At 45.4% G+C, this 17,469-nt stretch overlaps 1 protein-coding gene across 1 annotated transcript in view; it reads right to left on the bottom strand.

Moving 5' to 3' along the window:
• vwc2l (von Willebrand factor C domain containing 2 like) overlaps positions 1-17,469 on the bottom strand; it is a gene marked incomplete at both ends in the record, with an annotated part of 198,283 nt that overhangs the window by 130,459 nt on the left and 50,355 nt on the right. The gene's annotated exons all lie outside the window — the stretch shown is intronic.

The raw sequence follows: 17,469 nt of genomic DNA, 5'->3' as shown, positions 1-17,469 counted from the left end.
TCATTTTGGTCGTTGGCTAAAGCGAAGGAATATCTCGCGGGGATACCCCAGACTGTTGCTTGATATCTATGTCGGGTGAGTGACTTGGCGGTGTGGGCCTATATACATTGATTAGGCCGACTATTCACAAATACTTGCTGTCATGCCCAGACATGCTAACTGCCCACTGCCCATCCAACTAGCGGGGCTTCCCAATGACTTCTGTTACTTGCTAAAGCTGACCTCATGGTCGTACTTGTGTATCGCCTCTTTGGAAGCTAATGAGCTAGCTGAACAATGTACATAATAGGCTAACGTGCTATCCGGATTCATCACTAGCTTACGCGCTAGCCTCGGGCTAGCTAGCGGGCTTCGTCTATCGTCTGCGCTGAGACATTCGAGACCCGTTAATATTTACGCACTTTGGTTGTTGTTGCTGTTTAAGTGCAATCGGCTTGCACAATTCAACGGTGATGGGGTCCTTAACTAACTTCTTGTATGCTGTTATTTTTATATCCAGGCTGTTTTGAGCTTTGGGCTCCGGTAGGAGAAGATCGGTTGAATATATATATAAACAAGATATGATAACAGGTTGTGTCAGGTATTGCTTTTTACCATCCCCGGGTTAATGAATGTGTTTAATTCTATTCTTACATAGGTTATGTCATTCCAGCCGTGGTGCCTGATCAGAGGGGAACTTACAGGTGTACACTTTGACCATAACCCCCTTTTCCCCTTCCTCTTATCATCGTTGTTTAAATGACATTTGTTTGCACAATTTACCTGGAACCCGATCCTACCTTAGACTATATGCTGGTATGCTCTAATTTTATTTTGTTTTGAATTTTCCTTTATCCATTTGTACTATTACATTGCGACGTTGATGCGCAGACTCGGAAATAGATGGTTGCAGGGTTGATGTTGAGTTGTTATATAATAATGACTATTTTTTTTCCCTTTTCCATTATAGTTATCTCATGTTAGGGCCAAGGCTCACTGTGGTTTTCGACCGATATCTTTATTGAAACAATATATGATAACAGGTGGTGTCAGGTGTTGCCTATTACCATCCCCGGATTAATGAATGTGTTTAATTCTATTCTTACATAGGTTATGTCATTTCAGCCGTTGTGCCTGATCAGAGGGACTGCTACAGGGGTGCACTTTGACCATAACCCCTTTTTTCCCTTTCTTATTATTGTCATTGTTTAATTGACATTGTTCACACAATTTTGCACAATTAACCTGTGACCCGATCCTGCCTTAGACTATCGGCTGGGATGCTTTAATTTAATTTTGTTTTGAATTTTCCTGTACCCATTTGGGCTATAACATTGCGACGTTGAAGCGCAGATTCGGAAATAGATGGTTGCAGGTTGATGTGGAGTTATTATTTAATAATGGCTATTTTTACCATTATGGTTGTCTCATGTTGGGGCCAAGGCTCAGGTGGTTTTCGACCGATATCTTTATTGAATTTTATTTTTATTATTATTTGTGTTTATTGGACTAGTGGGGGTTTACTCAGGGGTTTATCTAGAGGGGGGTTGGAGTGGGGAGCGTCTTATTGGATCCATGTCTCTAGTGGGAAGTGATAGGAAGATGACCATCCTCAGTGGATGGGGCATAGGGTGGGGACTGGAGAGTGGGTATAGGAGGGCTTATAATAGGACGGGTGGGTTAGGGCTTAGAGTAGAAGGAGGGGGGGTTGTAGCTGGGGTGGTATTTTTATGTGTTTTATGTACTGTTGTCTTATATGTGTGTAATTGTTCCTCCTCTGAACTCCTGGGATTGACCGTCTGGGCCCGCCTGGATCAGCGCCTCTGTACTCAGCCTGGCTGCACTGGTATGTTCTCTACGCATTTAGACAAGCTCGACCATGGCTAAATTGAATATTTTAATTTGGAACGCAGGAGGGCTTAACGCCCCACACAAGCGTGCCAGTGTCCTTTGGCTATTGAAGAGGAGAAATATTGACCTTGCTCTCCTTAGTGAGACGCATTTATTGGTAGGTGACGTGTCAAGACTGGCAAATCGGCAATATCACGTTATCTCCTCATCCTCAGCCGATGATAAGACGAAAGGAGTCGTCATAGTTACAAGACGTAACCTTGATATCAAAGTCCTGGATGTATGGTCGGACACGGAGGGAAGGATTACTATAGCAAAAGTTGAATTCTCGCATAGGAAGATGGCTATAATAGCATTGTATGCTCCTAACACATTTGATTCAGCGTTCTATAATACAATCACGAAGAATATGTTGGAACTTAATGGGTACGCTCTCATGGGTGGCGATTTTAATGCGTGCTGGGATGCGGAGATGGATAGGTCCGGGCCCTCTGAAACGAGCGACCAAAAACGGGCCTCTAAGGCCCTCAGGATGTGGGCCAAGGACACAGGGCTCACAGACCTTTGGCGCTTATCCAACCCCACCCTCAAAGATTACTCTCACCTGTCAGCCAGACACAAAAGCTTCTCTCGAATTGACTATGCATTCGCGTCCCCTAATATGTTTGATAGTTTCGATGTCTCATTGGTTCCCTTGGCTCTCTCAGACCACAAGGGGATTTTCCTTACGGCAACCTTTGGCAGGCTCTCCGCAAGAGCTCCCAGATGGCGTTTTAATTCGACCTTGCTAAAGAACGATGACTTCTGTTCTGAGTTCAGGAGTAAACTAGCTGAATTTTTGCAGATCAACGTTGGCACAGTAGAAGACCCTAGGGTCCTGTGGAACGCATTGAAAGGATTTATCAGGGGTCATGTCACACTATTTGCCTCCAATTTGCGAAAATCCCGGTCAAAAAAGCTAGAAGGACTGGAATCATTATATGCGGACCTATACGCATCCTTGCAAACTAACTATAATGAACGACTAAACACACAACGTAAGATAGTCAAAAAAGAAATAAACTCCATACTTAAACAACAGTCTGAGTTCTTGATACATAGGACAAGACAAAATTACTACTTTCACGGCTCCAGACCTAGCCATCTATTGGCAATGAAAATACGCTCAAATGATCATTTCTCGGATATCCCCTCGATCAGGACGAGCCAGGGTGCAGTCACTACTGATTCGAAAAAGATCAATGACACTTTTAAAGAGTTTTACTCACAGTTATATAGCTCAGAGGGTAATCTTGATGACTCTAAATTTGAATCGTTCATTGGCGGGCTTGAGATACCCCACATTTCTGAGGAAGAGGCCAAGGAACTGGGGAGACCGATTACTCTCGTGGAATTGAGGGAGACGATTGTTGAAATGCAGAGGGGTAAGGCACCAGGCTGGGATGGTATTCCACCCGAAGTGTATTTAGCTTTCTGGGACCAACTGGGTCCATTGATGCTCGATATGATCAATTACGCTATCGAACAAGGGGAGTTCTCAAGAGATGTCAATATGGCGTTGATTTCTTTACTTCTCAAGAAGGACAAAGATCCCAATGATTGTGGTAGCTATAGACCCTTGAGTCTTCTCGGGGCCGATTTAAAAGTGTTTGCCAAGGTGCTGGCCCGTCGCCTACAGAGATTTATGTCTGTATTGGTACACTGCGATCAAACTGGTTTTATCCCGGGGCGTCTGGCTGCAGATAATCTTAGGAGGCTGTTGCATGTAATCGATAACAGTAAAGACAATACAACTCCATCCACAGTTCTGTCTTTGGATGCCATGAAGGCGTTTGACAGACTTGAGTGGTCATACCTGTGGAAGGTACTTGAGGTCATGGGTCTTGGGAAGAGTTTTATTCATATGATTAAAGTCCTGTATGCCTCGCCGTCTGCGATGATACTGACAGGCAAAAACTGTTCCACACTCTTTCCAGTCTCCAGATCTTCTAGACAGGGTTGTCCTCTGAGCCCAGGACTGTTCGCGCTTTCCCTCGAACCTTTGGCCCAATTTATTAGGCAATCGGAGGACATCGTCCCCATAATGGTCAATAATACTCCACACAAAATTGCTCTCTATGCGGATGACCTGCTGATTTTCATGGACGACCCCTCCCGGTCGGCCACAAAATTATTGAGGATAATCGACGACTTTGGTAAATTGTCAGGCTTTAAGATTAACTGGAACAAATCAGCCTGCCTACCTCTTAATGAGATGGCTAAGGCGGTACGACTACCAGCTGATATCCCCATAGTAGAACATTTTAAATACTTGGGCATAGAGATATTCCCCACGCTGAACCAAACTACTAAGTACAACTTCACGGGTACTTATGATAAAATACGCCAGGATCTAGACAGGTGGTCGTCCCTTCCTAACTCCTTACAAGCCCGGGCTTCCATAATCAAAATGAACATCCTGCCTAGGATAAATTGTATTAGCTCAATGCTCCCCCTGCCCCCTCCAATAGACCACTGGCGCAAGGTACAATCGATGGTATCTAAGTTTATCTGGAATAACAAACGCCCGAGAATCAAAAGGGCTACTACTCAACGTAGAAAACAAGATGGGGGCCTCGCAATCCCTGATTTTAAACTTTATTTCTGGTCCTTTTCACTGAGACCTCTGATGTGCTGGCTAGACCCTGTAGAGGCTGTATCGTGGCGCACCTTAGAAGCGGCGGCGGTATCTCCGCTAAGATTGCAGGATGTGGTGTACTCCACTGTCTCTATTTCGAAATGCCGGCTGAGGTATGGACCGATCATAACTCACGTGATCCAAACGTGGCGTAATGTACAGAGGTCGTGTGGGGTTAAATGCCCATGGCACCTGGACTCTCCAATTTTTAATAACCAGCAATTACTTGTAGGGCACAAGCCGGTTAATATTCCTCAATGGCAAAGGAGGGGAGTGCATACTCTGGAGGATATTTATGATAAGAACGGCCTCCGTGCGTTTCAGGACTTAAGAGAATTTTATGATCTTCCCGGCGAGTCCTTCTTTCTTTACCTTCAACTAAGGTCAGCACTGAGGGCGCATGGCATACCGTGGGCTCAAGCTTTGCACCCACACCCCTTCCTCAGGCTCATAGTGGACAGGACGACATCCAGAGGGTTTGTCTCAGACTTTTATACGCTCTTAATTCAATCCACGTATAAAAATGTATCATTGGATACAATCTGGCGTGTGGATATCCCGGAGTTGGACCCCGAGTTTGACTGGGATGATGTTTGGGCAAATGTGGCATTATCTTCCCGCAACCCCAATCACCAGCAAATTAATTTTAATTATATTCATAGGACCTATCTTACACCTAGGAAGCTATTTGCTATGGGACTGATAACCGACTCTCGGTGCACTTTGTGCTCTCAAAAGGCCACTGGCACTTATATGCATATGTATTGGGATTGCCCACCAGTGGCCCGTTTCTGGAGGTCAATAACGGACAAACTTTCAGATCTGTGTGGCTTAACTATCCCATTCACAGCTGTTACGCTACTCCTGAACGATATAACGACACTACCCGCGTCCGTACAACTGAAAAGGGTTGTCCTAGCGGGCGTCACAGCAGCGAAGAAGCTTATAGCAATGAGATGGAAGGAGCCTGAGAAGCTTACAATGATTAACTGGTCCCTAACTCTATTGGATGTGATTTATCTTGAGATATCCACAGCTCGGGTGATTGGGGTTGGGCAGGCTGGCATTGACCTGTGGTTCGCAGCAGCTGAGAAGGTAAAGACCGCCGTGTGCGTCTGAGCGGGGTTGGGGCGCTTGATCGGGGGGGTCCGGCGGTCTCTGGGGAGGGGGAGGAGGAAATGTCTTGTCTGTCTTGGTTTTTGTCTTGTCCTTCTTAACTTTGACTGGGGGGATTTTAGGGGGGGTTGATATTTAGCTATTCTGCGCTATATGTCAATTCACATGCCATCTCCCCAAGGGACTAATATTGGCAGACTGATTGACCTGTCAACCAACCTGGAGGAAGATTTTCTTTCTTCTTACACTTTACCTTCTGCGAGTTTGGCAGTCTTGAACATGTGTAAGGGACCTAGGCTATCTACAGTAAATCTGCGGCAACACTCTCGTAAACAATCTTTTAAGTCACTCCACTTTGTAAAGGTGGGGAAAGGTTGGCATGTTTGAAAACCTTTTTGTTATTGAAGTAGCCATCTATATTGATAGGTTGGACGCTGTTTCTTTTTCTTTTTGTCTTTATAATTTATTATTCTGTATTATTCTGTATTATTATTGGTTGTTATTCTCCTGTGAAGTTATGTTTTTTGTTACTGTGGTTATTGTGTTGTCTTGTTTCATGTGATTAATAATAAAAAAAAATGATAAAAAAAAACGATGTTTTCCCGAAACGTGTGTTGCTGCAATGCATTTAGGATACAACGCGAGTTATGTGTGAACTGTCTTTGTCACTGGCAGTTAGCTTCTCCATGCAAATCGGGTTGTTACAGATGTGAAAATGATCTGGTTGTTGTGTGAGAAACATCATGTGTGTTTATATGTACCGTGTACTCACAACTAAGGTAACTAACCTATGAAGCTATGCTTAGTGACAAGTGAGTAAAAGAATGTTCTTTTCTCAGCCTATGATGACAATGAACAGTGTGTTCACATATTAACAGGTTTTCCTGTTTTAACTGGCCGTATTAAGGGTAAAATAAGAGGATTGTGTTTCCCCCCGGTTCCCTGGGGACTTTTTCATCCTTCTATCAGACATGTTGTTGCACTACATTGTGTCTTTTGTGTGGTAGGGATGCGATGTAACCCTTAGCTTGATTGCTGAGGTTGTGCTAAAACTGCTGGAGAAACTTTATTTTCCTAAAAGAAAAGATTGTTTGGTCGCTGTCGTGTGTGCTTAGCAAGGCCTGTGTGTGTCATGTGACCTACAACTGGGTTGGACTGGCCACAGAAGCACATGTGTATGTTGGACCGGGGCTCTTAGAGAGCCCTCTCTATTCTGTGTTTTTTCCTTAGTAAAAATCAGATAGCAGGTTAGCTCATGCGCTGTGTGGAGCTGTCAAACGCTTCATAGAGCTGACTATGACTGTGTCATATTCTCTTTTTGTCATTACATCGTATCATGGGTGTGGGGTCGTAAAGGGGTGAACTGGTAACCTTTCCTCTCCCCCTTGTTTCTGTCGGTCAGGGGTACACCCCCTGTCCTTCAAGGTTCCTGTCACGTTGCGGTTCGGCACGTTACGGGGTGGGGGGGGGGGGGGGGGGGGGGGGGGGGGAGTTTCCTGGTCCCACGGCCTGGAATATTGGGCGTGTGCACCGCAGAAATTCCCCCGCCATAGAGTACGTCACCGTGCGTGTCTCTGTTGGTAGGACTTCCGTGTGCTGTTCAGGTCCATGTGATGGATCTGTTTCGGGGGGGTGGTCAGGGCTCCTCCTCACCAAGCGCCTATTCGGGCCTTCTGTGAGTTCGGACTCCTCCTTCCATGTGAGGGAGCCTCCATCAGAGTACAGAGCCTTCCTCCTCAGATTGTCAAAGTGAGTGGACCCTCTAGAACGTGTCCTATTCTATTGTGTATGTATTCGATTCAATTCGATTATTGAGTGTGTATGGGTTCAGTGCCTCTTCCCCGGAGAGCCCTAAAACCAATTTTTTACATGGCTCAAGGTGCAATATATTCTTTTCAATCTGTACAGCTCGCGTGGGAAGTCTCTCTGGGGATCCCCGTCTCCTTCCTATGGGAGGGTGGTGGGATGTAAAAATGTGAAAAATGTTTACCCCCGGCTGTGTAGACTGGGATACATACTGTTGGTGCTTCCTTCTTTTCTATTCAAAAAGTGTTGGAGTTAGGAAGTGTCACACCCCTCTTGTCGTTCCCCTGGGCGCCTTGGGGATTCAATGACAGGTCTAAATAGCCTGTTCATTGATGGGGGTGTGTCCCGACGCACGTATAGTGCTAGCTCGCTGTAAACAGGCGACTGACTGGCACGCCTTGGTTGCTTGTGGTTAAAACGCCGTTTTTATAAAGCAACTGAGATGAGGGTTTTTCCTCTTCCGACGACCACATCCCACGACCTGGGTTGGTTATCGACGGATTCTCGTTCATGTCTGGGGGATGATGACGGAATGGATCTGAACATATGTAGAGGGGTCTCACGCCCTTGGGGTGGGCCACCAGGCGCGGTTCGCCCGAACGTCTGGGTGGCGCCTTCTTTTCATGTTAAGATCGACACGCATATCTGCCCTTTCTCCTGGAGTAGGCATGTCGGCGTGGTTAGGGCACGGGACTGGTTCTGGTCACGCTGGTCCGGATCAGTTGAACCCGCTGTCCGCCGGGGATGCAGATCTGCTGTTCTGGTACCCTGAGGGACTTGGGTTTTTTTCAGGGGAAAAAATGCCAGGTCGGTCCGGGTGTCACAGGGTTAAGCGCTATGGAGACCCTGGTTGGGTACGTTTTTACTCAGCACTGTCGTAATGGCTTACGGCCATGCCAACCTGTACACGCTCGATCTCGTCGGATCTCGGCCGCTACACAGGTTGGTCCTGGTTAGTACTTGGTTGGGAGACCGCCTGGGAATACCAAGTACGGTGTGCTTAGGGGCTGGTTCTCCATTCTTATTCGCTCCTCTCTCACGCATGGCGAAGAGGGGCCTGTTGGGGTGGTCTTTGACCTCCTCTGGTGACCCTGTGCTTCCCGTATCGCCAGGCCCGGTCCGAGGTAATGTTTCGTCGACCCGTAGGCCTGGGTTAACCCTTTTTTGAAAACTGAAACACTTGTACTGCGGTATAGCCGGTGTATACCCGCAGGTGTGTTTTGGAGTTTTTCCTTGAGGGGTTATAGGAACAACCACCGCATTGGGTAACACCAAGGTGGTTGATTCCCTGGTGTGTTGGCGCAGTGTCAACTCCCGGGTTCACCGTTTGAGGGTGCCCCTGCACGTTCATGACGTCTGCCAATCGTGTCAGCCTTCTCTGCCTCAACCCCTCTGGGTGGGGGTTTTTAAATGGAGGCTTGGTCATGCAACACCGCCAGCTTACGCTCCTTCCGCCGGGGCGGCTGTGTTCAGCTGTCCCCTCTGGCGCCTGTCTCGTCCGCAGTCTCCAGGCTAGGGTTAATAGCCTGTTGCCTGGTTTTTCCCCGGTGCGCTGCCTGCTTCCGTTGGTTAACCTTTTTTGTGTGCTTACGGCCATGCTGACTGCCTGTTCTGCAGGGTCAGTGTGCCAGGCGGTGTACTATTGGGGGGACAGGGCCCGCTCGGCTGAGGGGCCTTTGTCCGAATACGCTGGCGATGTGGGGGGCGGGGTCACTAAGTGCCCACCTGGTGGGGTCTTGATGCTGGCATCATGGACTTCTCCGGGCCCCCGTTCCAGGGGGTTCAGTCCCTTTGGTGGGTCTGGGTCTTCCTTCACGCTCCGCTGCTACGGCCTTGCCACGGGGTTGGGTTTACCCTTGACCCCGTGATTCTGGGGGCAGTAACGAGGTTTATCCCTCCGTTCGTTCCCGGGTGGCATGCGGGTTGTGCGTGTGTGTAGTCGTGGGGTCAAGCCACGGTCTGCTCACCCTGTGCGTTGAGTTGCTTGAGTGCCTCTTCGCACGGTCGGGTCCGTCGCCCTCCCGTGAAGCCACCAATAGGGGGGGTGCCCTCCATTAGGGTGGGTCGGGGGGGCTCGGCCCTCCCTGGTCTGATGGTTGTGGGGGGCCTCAGCAGGGTACATTTGTCGAGCTTCTAGCTCCCGCTCAGCTCCTATTATGCAATGAACGCTGAGCGTGAGCTAAGTGTGATACAGAACGTTAGGTTATGACTATAACCAAGTTCTGTTAACACTTAGTGAACGCTCAGCGTTTAGACGACGCTGCAGGCCCTTGATCTTTCATTGTGATGAAATTTGTTGGGAAGGAGATGAGTGTGTGGCACCATCCCTGCTTATATAGGTAAGTGGATGGGGGTGTGGCCAGATGAATGCTGGCATTTAAAGGTACATTGTGAAATTATTCAGTGTATATATGCTGAAGTGAGATATATGCAATGAACGCTGAGCGTTCACTAAGTGTTAACAGAACTTGGTTATAGTCATAACCTAACGTTAATCATTTGTCGTGTGGTAGTGAAAGGTTAACCTTGTGTTGTAACAGGGGCCAGTGCTCCCTTACTTTCTCTGGAGCCCAGGATTGGAACAAGCTGCCTATCCCCATCAAGCAGAGCTTGAGCCTCCACAGCTTCAAGAGAAGCGTCAGGAAATGGCTCATGGACAGAATAGAGGAATAGCCCCCTATAGTTTTAATGGGTTTCCAATCAGTTTTTAGTTATTGTGGGGTATAACATTTTAGCTACTGTATAGGTTAGTCTTCTAATGTTTTAAATGTATGTGTTTTGTGTTATTGTCGTGTTTTTATTGTGGCCTAACAGCCCTGGGACCATGACGGAAATAAGGGTTTTACTCTCTCATGTTATCCTTTGGATCCTTGTTGTGTGTTTTTAATCCATCAATAAAATAAAATAAAATCAAAGCAGACCCACAACAAAGCTGTAAAGGAATGTGTCCCTACCCACATTCAAAACCGCTCTTAAAGAGCACCTACGGGAGGCTGCAATTCGAAACTGGCCACCGTAAATGCCCAAACCCCCCACCACCTCCTAATAGACAGTCTCCTCCCCACCGCATGTATATATTCTCTCCCCGCCGTATGTATATTTCTCTTCCACCCACCCACCCCCTCCAAATGTACAGTCTCCACCCCACCGTATGTATATTTCTCTCCCACCCACCCACCCCCTCCTAATGTACAGTCCCCTCCCCATCATATGTATATACTCTGTCAGGATCTATGGGTAACAGTACTGTATATTTGAATACCGTTTATGTCACAAATGTATCAGTACTAAATACCTGTATGTCCCTATGCCATAAATGTCATGTATGTTGTGTATGTCATAAATGTCGATATGAATAAAAAATGGGGGACCCTGATGTAAACAAGACAAATGTCTTTCTCTGGTCTGCATCCCCTTAACACTTTGAGTGCCACGCCGGGTTTTCCTTTTTACCGCCTGAATGCCACCATCGGCGCCAATGTTAACCTTAATATCGCCTAATCTATGTTTTAAATTATGGCTATGTGTCTAATCTGCCCATCGCATTATCAAAGACTATTTTCCAGTCAGTGCTGTCAAGGCAGATTGGTTTTTTATCGCGTCATTTCCGTTTCAGAGCATTTAGAAAAGCACCCGTTTGGAGGTAAAAAACAGCCCATTCTGGACCATTCTATGAAAATCGTCTTTTACTGGAATATTCCACAACGTTGATATTCGTTGGCCTTTTTATGAATCGTTTTCAAATAAACGCTAGATGATCAATATTATACGTGCACGCAAGCACATTCGGGCCGCGCACGGATAATCGCCGCATTGATTTCCTCTTGGACTTTTACAGTGAAACCGAAAGAGCCCATTTCACAAAACAGCTTATAACTTCATCAAAATTAGTCTGATTATCCTAACACTGATAACATAGAGTCCTTACCTGACATCAGATGGTATCCAACTGGTATATTCCAATTCCAGATCACCATTAGAAAAAAATCGATAAGTGTATAGATCCAACGCGATACAGTAGAACTCCATGATCAGCGGGGCTCAGAGGCTCCAGAATGAACTGTGGTAACCCCGGCTGGATCAGTGGACTGGAAAATGTGGAGTACCGGATTTTTTTCCCCATCCATTTTCATTGAGTCCATTCCAAAATCCCTTATGTCATCTGAAAGACGATAGGGGGCGCTTTTTTCCACATATAATCTCCGGCGGTGCTCGTGTATACTCGGGTAGGCTCGCGTGATGCAATATGATTTCAGATCGCTAAAAAAAAAATAATAATAATTCCGAGAAATCTCGTGAGTGGCTTTCAACCACATAAAAATAAACCCGAGATATCCCGTGTGTGGCAGTTAAAGTGTTAACAATTGTGTGTATTGAGCCGTACTGTATTGTACCCATTCTGCAATCTGTTAAATAAAGTTTTCATTCATTCATTCATTCTACGGGAGACTGCTATTAGAAACTGGCCCCTGTAAATGTCCTAACCCAACCTCCTCCAATGTACAGTAAATGACCAAGTATGGTTTTGTCAATATTCCAATGTACAGTTTTGCTTGTACAGTTGTACAGTGTCCCCCACCCACCCACCCCTCCTACCCAACCCCTCCCCCTCACCCCATCCACCCAACCACCTCCAATGTACAGTCCCCCCCCCCCCCCAGCGTTTCCGTTAGCCGGTAATTACCGGTATTTGACCGGCAAAATCTGTTGAAGTCCGACATATTTAATCTCTCCGGTCATAATGTCCGGTGAAAATAATTCCCTCTAAACACAATTAGATTATTTGAATTGTATTAAAATAGGCTAAAATTAAATAGCCTATGCGATGAACGAAACAAACAATCATTACATTTGTTTCATCGTTGCTTCACCAAGCAGCCGGTCTAATAATGACATCCTGTTGTCAGCGCGAGCTGGCTGCTGATATATTTGCGAGAAGCATCCATCTGCCGGCCGGCAGGGTGCAGTACTCCAATTCAGCCATTGGCAATTCAGCTGTTGGGTGGGGGCGCTGCTGAGCGGTTTCCAGACCGGACCTAAAAACACTGCTGCTCCATGCTTCACGTAAATATATCAGCAGCCAGCTCGCGCTGACAACAGGATGTCATTATTAGACCGGCTGCTTGGTGAAGCAACGATGAAACAAATGATTGTTTCGTTCATCGCATAGGCTATTTAATTTTAGCCTATTTTAATACAATTCAAATAATCAAATTGTGTTTAGAGGGAATTATTTTCACAGGACATTATGACCAGCACCAAGTCGTTGGGAGGTGGAGATATACATCACGCAAACCCACGATAATGTTGCCGTCTCTCTCTGCCAAATTTCTCAGTTCTTCGCTTGATATAATTAATACAAATGTCCAATATAACGGAATTCGTTAGCTCATAAAAATGTGATTATAACAGACTGCTGTTTATTAAGGTCGGGCAGACTGCCCACCGACACCTCAAGTCGGCAGCAGCACGAAGTCTCGAGGGACTTATTTTATTTGGAATATATTAATGACTATATACGCAAAAGTAGCCTAGTTTTAAGTTAAAATATTATAAATGCCTTGATGATGTCATTCTTTATATAGGCCTATCAATTGTTTTTAAGCTCAATAAACTCTAACCGGAATTGATCCCATTTGTCCGGTAGATTGAAATCTACCCGACACTCAGACCTGCAAAAAAAAATTCTAACGGAAACCCTGCCCCCCCCCCCCCTCCACTCAACCCCAACCCACCTACCCAACCTCCTCCAATGTACAGTTTCTACGTCAAATGTATATACTCTCTTTTCTGGACTCTTTTTGTATCACAAACAGTACTGTATTTGCAAATCTGGTATGTCATAAATGTATAGATGTAGCAGTACTGTCATGTCGTGTAGTCATATATGTTATGATGAATTGAAAATGGGGGACCCTGATGTAAACAAGACGATTTTCTTTTTTTTTTTATCTGTCACCATGGTACAGTGGTACCATTCCCGTTTCGCAAACACTAACACTTTGCAAAAAGCTGGTTCGAATCTCGTTTTTTCCCCTTTTATATATAATAAATTTATAAAATGAAATGGTGTTCTGCCAACGTGTTTTGGCTAAATACATTATTGTACATGTACTGTATGTCGTTTTATTAATCTATTCCTCCCATGCTGTCCATCTGCGGACCACAAATTACATCACAAACCAGACAAAAGTATGGTTTAATTTTTCAAACTTATTCAAATTATACATCATAACCATGTCACAACAGCAGTTATAATGTGTATATTATCAATACGTTAGTTTACCAATAGGTTAAAGTGTTATTAGATAGATAGTTATTCCTTTTTCCAGATATTCTCTCCGTGAAATTGCTGTTTGCTTTTAATTTGATTCACTTTCGGTCACAGCTATGAATGCGAACATATTTGCATTCCTTATTAACGTTATGTTTTCAAAGAAAACAGATGGACTGCATGGGAGGAATAGATTAATAAAACGACATACAGTACAATCATGTACAATAATGTATTTAGCCAAAACACGTTGGCAGAACACCATTTCATTTTATAAATGAATTATATATAAAAGGGGAAAAAACGAGATTCGAACCGGCTTTTTGCAAAGTGTTAGTGTTTGCGAAACGGGAATGGTACCATGGTGACAGATAAAAGAAAATGCTTTTCGTCTTGTTTACATCAGGGTGTAATGAAAATATACACATTGACTGCTAATTCGACAGGTCTTAACGGTTTAATTATTTTATTCAGCAACATTGCGTACACAAACTTATTGTTACCAAAAAGCATTACACTAACGCTTTCTTCTGATGAAATGAATGGACAAGAGAGCTGTACGTCGGCCGTCTAATGAAGTTAGATTTGACACGTTTTAATATATACACTTTGACTGCTGAATTGACACGTTTAACTTATTCATTCTTTAATTCAGCAACATTAATTCATACAGTCTGTAGACATAGGACGTTGTAGCATCCTATGAATGAAGTCACCAGCTGTAATCGAACTGAATGTAACTCGAGCTTTGTCCAGCGCGGAGCTCCTTCAATGAATGAACAAAAAGCCGGCGCGTCGGGCCGTTGTCACCAGCTGTATTCGAGCGCCCCCGCTGGTCATTGTTACCGTTAACGATGCCCAAACGGTGCCCAAACAGTGGTTCCAGGACTATTTTTGGCTTCATCTGTACACCCGTCATAGAATGTTATGTCCGTGTTACAATTCTCCAGTTACCTTATTTATTACTTGTATGACTTGGAAATGGACTATGGAAAACCATTATCCACAGTGGCTGGTGAGCCAAAAGGTTCATGTCAAGCCCTGGTTGTAGATAGCAAGAGGCTCGAGCCAACCGTCAACATTGTCACCACTGTCTCACCACTGTCTCGCTGATATAAATGTTGCCAAATTTCAATCAGCATGTGACTTGTCCCACCAGAGGCGAGAACATATTAGACCATTGCTACTCGCAATTTAAGAACGGGTACAAGTCTCAGGCTGTTAGTGTTAGCGCATTCGGCAAGTCAGAATCGCCATCTTTCTTTTACCGGAGTATAAACAAAGTCTCAAGCGCGTTAAGAGGTTAAGCGTTGGTGTGTGGGATCAGAGGAATCGCTCCAAGCTGCACTCGAGTGCACAGACTGGGACGCAGGGTTCGAAATTAACGGGGGCTTGGGGCATAATGCCCTTGAAAATGGACAAAATGCCCTCGAAAATCAGTTAAGGGGGGCACAAAATGCCCCCGACAGTTTACAATTATATATATATATTTATCCGTTAATGGAGCGTCTGTGTGTCGTACGGTTCAGATGACGCGCAAATAAAAAACTTCATTTGGCGGAGCCGGGGGGGCACTGGCTGCAGGCAGCAGCAGCACTAGCACTGCAGCCAGGTGCTAGTCAGTTTGTGTAAATGGCAAGCACAATATAAATCAATCTTCATTACGACTTTAAAAACATAGCCATTAACATTACATAGGCCTACACACATCTTGCCATAGCGTTAGCAGTTTGTACTACACAACGCATGTTGAACTATGGTAGCACTAGCCCCAGCTAATAGTCAACGAAATGTTACCGTAGTTAGTGCTACTAGCTAGCAGCCTAGCAGAGGAGGAAATGAGAGTCTGAGAGGCGGGGTGTTTAAAGACAATGATAGGCGTTTATTCAACATCCAAGAAGGCTAACATACAACTGTGTTTTACTAACTCCAACCGGGACTATTGCTGCTTTCGTGCTGCTTGTTGATGTTATGAACTCCTCCTAACATTACCGGAGCTGAAGGTGCCACGCGCTAAAATGTCCGTGGGGACCCGGCGCCAACCCATAGATAGTTCCAACTCAACGAATTACATAATCCACCACAGTTGCACTCAATATTTAAATAATGTTAGTCTAAATAAATGTAGACAGATACATAATCATTTCAAGCAGAAAACGAATCTTTCCATTAAGAACTGACAATCAGGGAATTTAAACATGGTTGACATTGTTTTTTGTGTTTATATTAAAGAAAGGAAAGTCTAGTGCTGGCTGAGCATATTGTTTGTTTGCATTAAGTTAATACTTTGACAAATGTAGCCTATATTTTTCAGTCAGTTCGGTCTTTGTGTGCCAAACATTATTTAAGGCTGTAAACACTGTAAACCTTTTTTATATGTGAATGAGAAGAAATGAGAAGCATGTTTAGATTTGAGTGTTATTTTATTTTTTTATAAAAAATTATGTATATCGAACCGAACCGAAAACCGTGACCCCAAAACCGTGATACGAACCGAACCGTCCATTTTGTGAACCGTCCCACACCTACCGTTTATCATAAAAATGCAGTGCCCCCGAAATACAAAAAAAGCCCCCGAAAATCAATTAAGGGGGGCAAAAAAAGCCATCGAAAAAAAAAGTTAATTTCTAACCCTGCTGGGACGTGTTCCGCGATAACACGGACAATATTAATGACTACACTGAAACAGTGCTGGACTTTGTTTGTACTCTGGTAGAAGAAACAATCCCCTCTACCACAATTAGAGTTTACCCAAACCAATAGCCCTGGGTAGACAAATCCGTCCATGAGGCTCTGAAAGCGCGCACCTCAGCTTATAACGCTGGGCTTGTGACAGGCAACATGAATGAACACAAGGCGGCGAGATACAGCGTAAGGAGGACAGTAATAGAGGCAAAATGGCGCTACAGGGATAAGGTTGAACTTCAGTTTGAACAGGCTGATGTGGCAAGGCCTCAGAATGATGACAGATTACAAAGGCACCTCCCTCAAGCTGAACAGTGACATCTTCTTGGCAAATGATCTCAATACCTTCTATGCGAGGTTTGAGGCTGTGAATAACAACACCAGCCTACAAACCACTGGAATGGAGGGGGGGGGGGGGCACTGCCGATGGAGACTCAGTGTTCAGGATAACAGAACATGGGGTGAGGAGGAAAGTGAATATCAGGAAGGCAGCAGGACCGGACGGTATCCCCGGCCGCGTCCTAAAAGTCTGTGCCGACCAATTGGCCCCGGTATTCACTGACATATTTAACCTGTCCTTAGAACAGGCTGTCATCCGCACCTGTCTGAAGAAGTCCACCATTATCCCTGTACCCAAAAAATCCACGCCCGCTTGCCTCAACGACTACCGCCCTGTAGCTCTCACCTCCATAGTAGGCTTGGGCGGTATAATGGTATTACGGTATACCAGGATATTTCGAGATCCCGCCGGTATGATTCTCAATACCGTGACGTCACAGACTGCTATTACACTGACACGGAGTTGATTGTATTGCACAGCACGCACCAGCAGAGGGTTACGTGGCTATCGCTCTGGGAGCCAGCGTCGGTACCTGGCTGGTGCTAACTAACTGGCCATTGCTCCGGGAGCTAACACTGGTACCCGGCTGGTGCTAACTAACTGGCCATCGCTCCGGGAGCTAACGCTGGTACCTGGCTGGTGCTAAGCTAACTAACTGGCCATCGCTCCGGGAGCTAACGCTGGTACCTGGCTGGTGCTAAGCTAAGTAACTGGCCATCGCTCCGGGAGCTAACGGCGGTA

The sequence above is a fragment of the Notolepis coatsorum genome (genome assembly GCF_963971535.1).
Source record: "Notolepis coatsorum genome assembly, chromosome: 3".
Lineage (NCBI taxonomy): Eukaryota > Metazoa > Chordata > Actinopteri > Aulopiformes > Paralepididae > Notolepis > Notolepis coatsorum.
The sequence above is the reverse complement of the archived record's forward strand: the minus strand, read 5'-3'. Positions and strand labels throughout refer to the sequence as shown.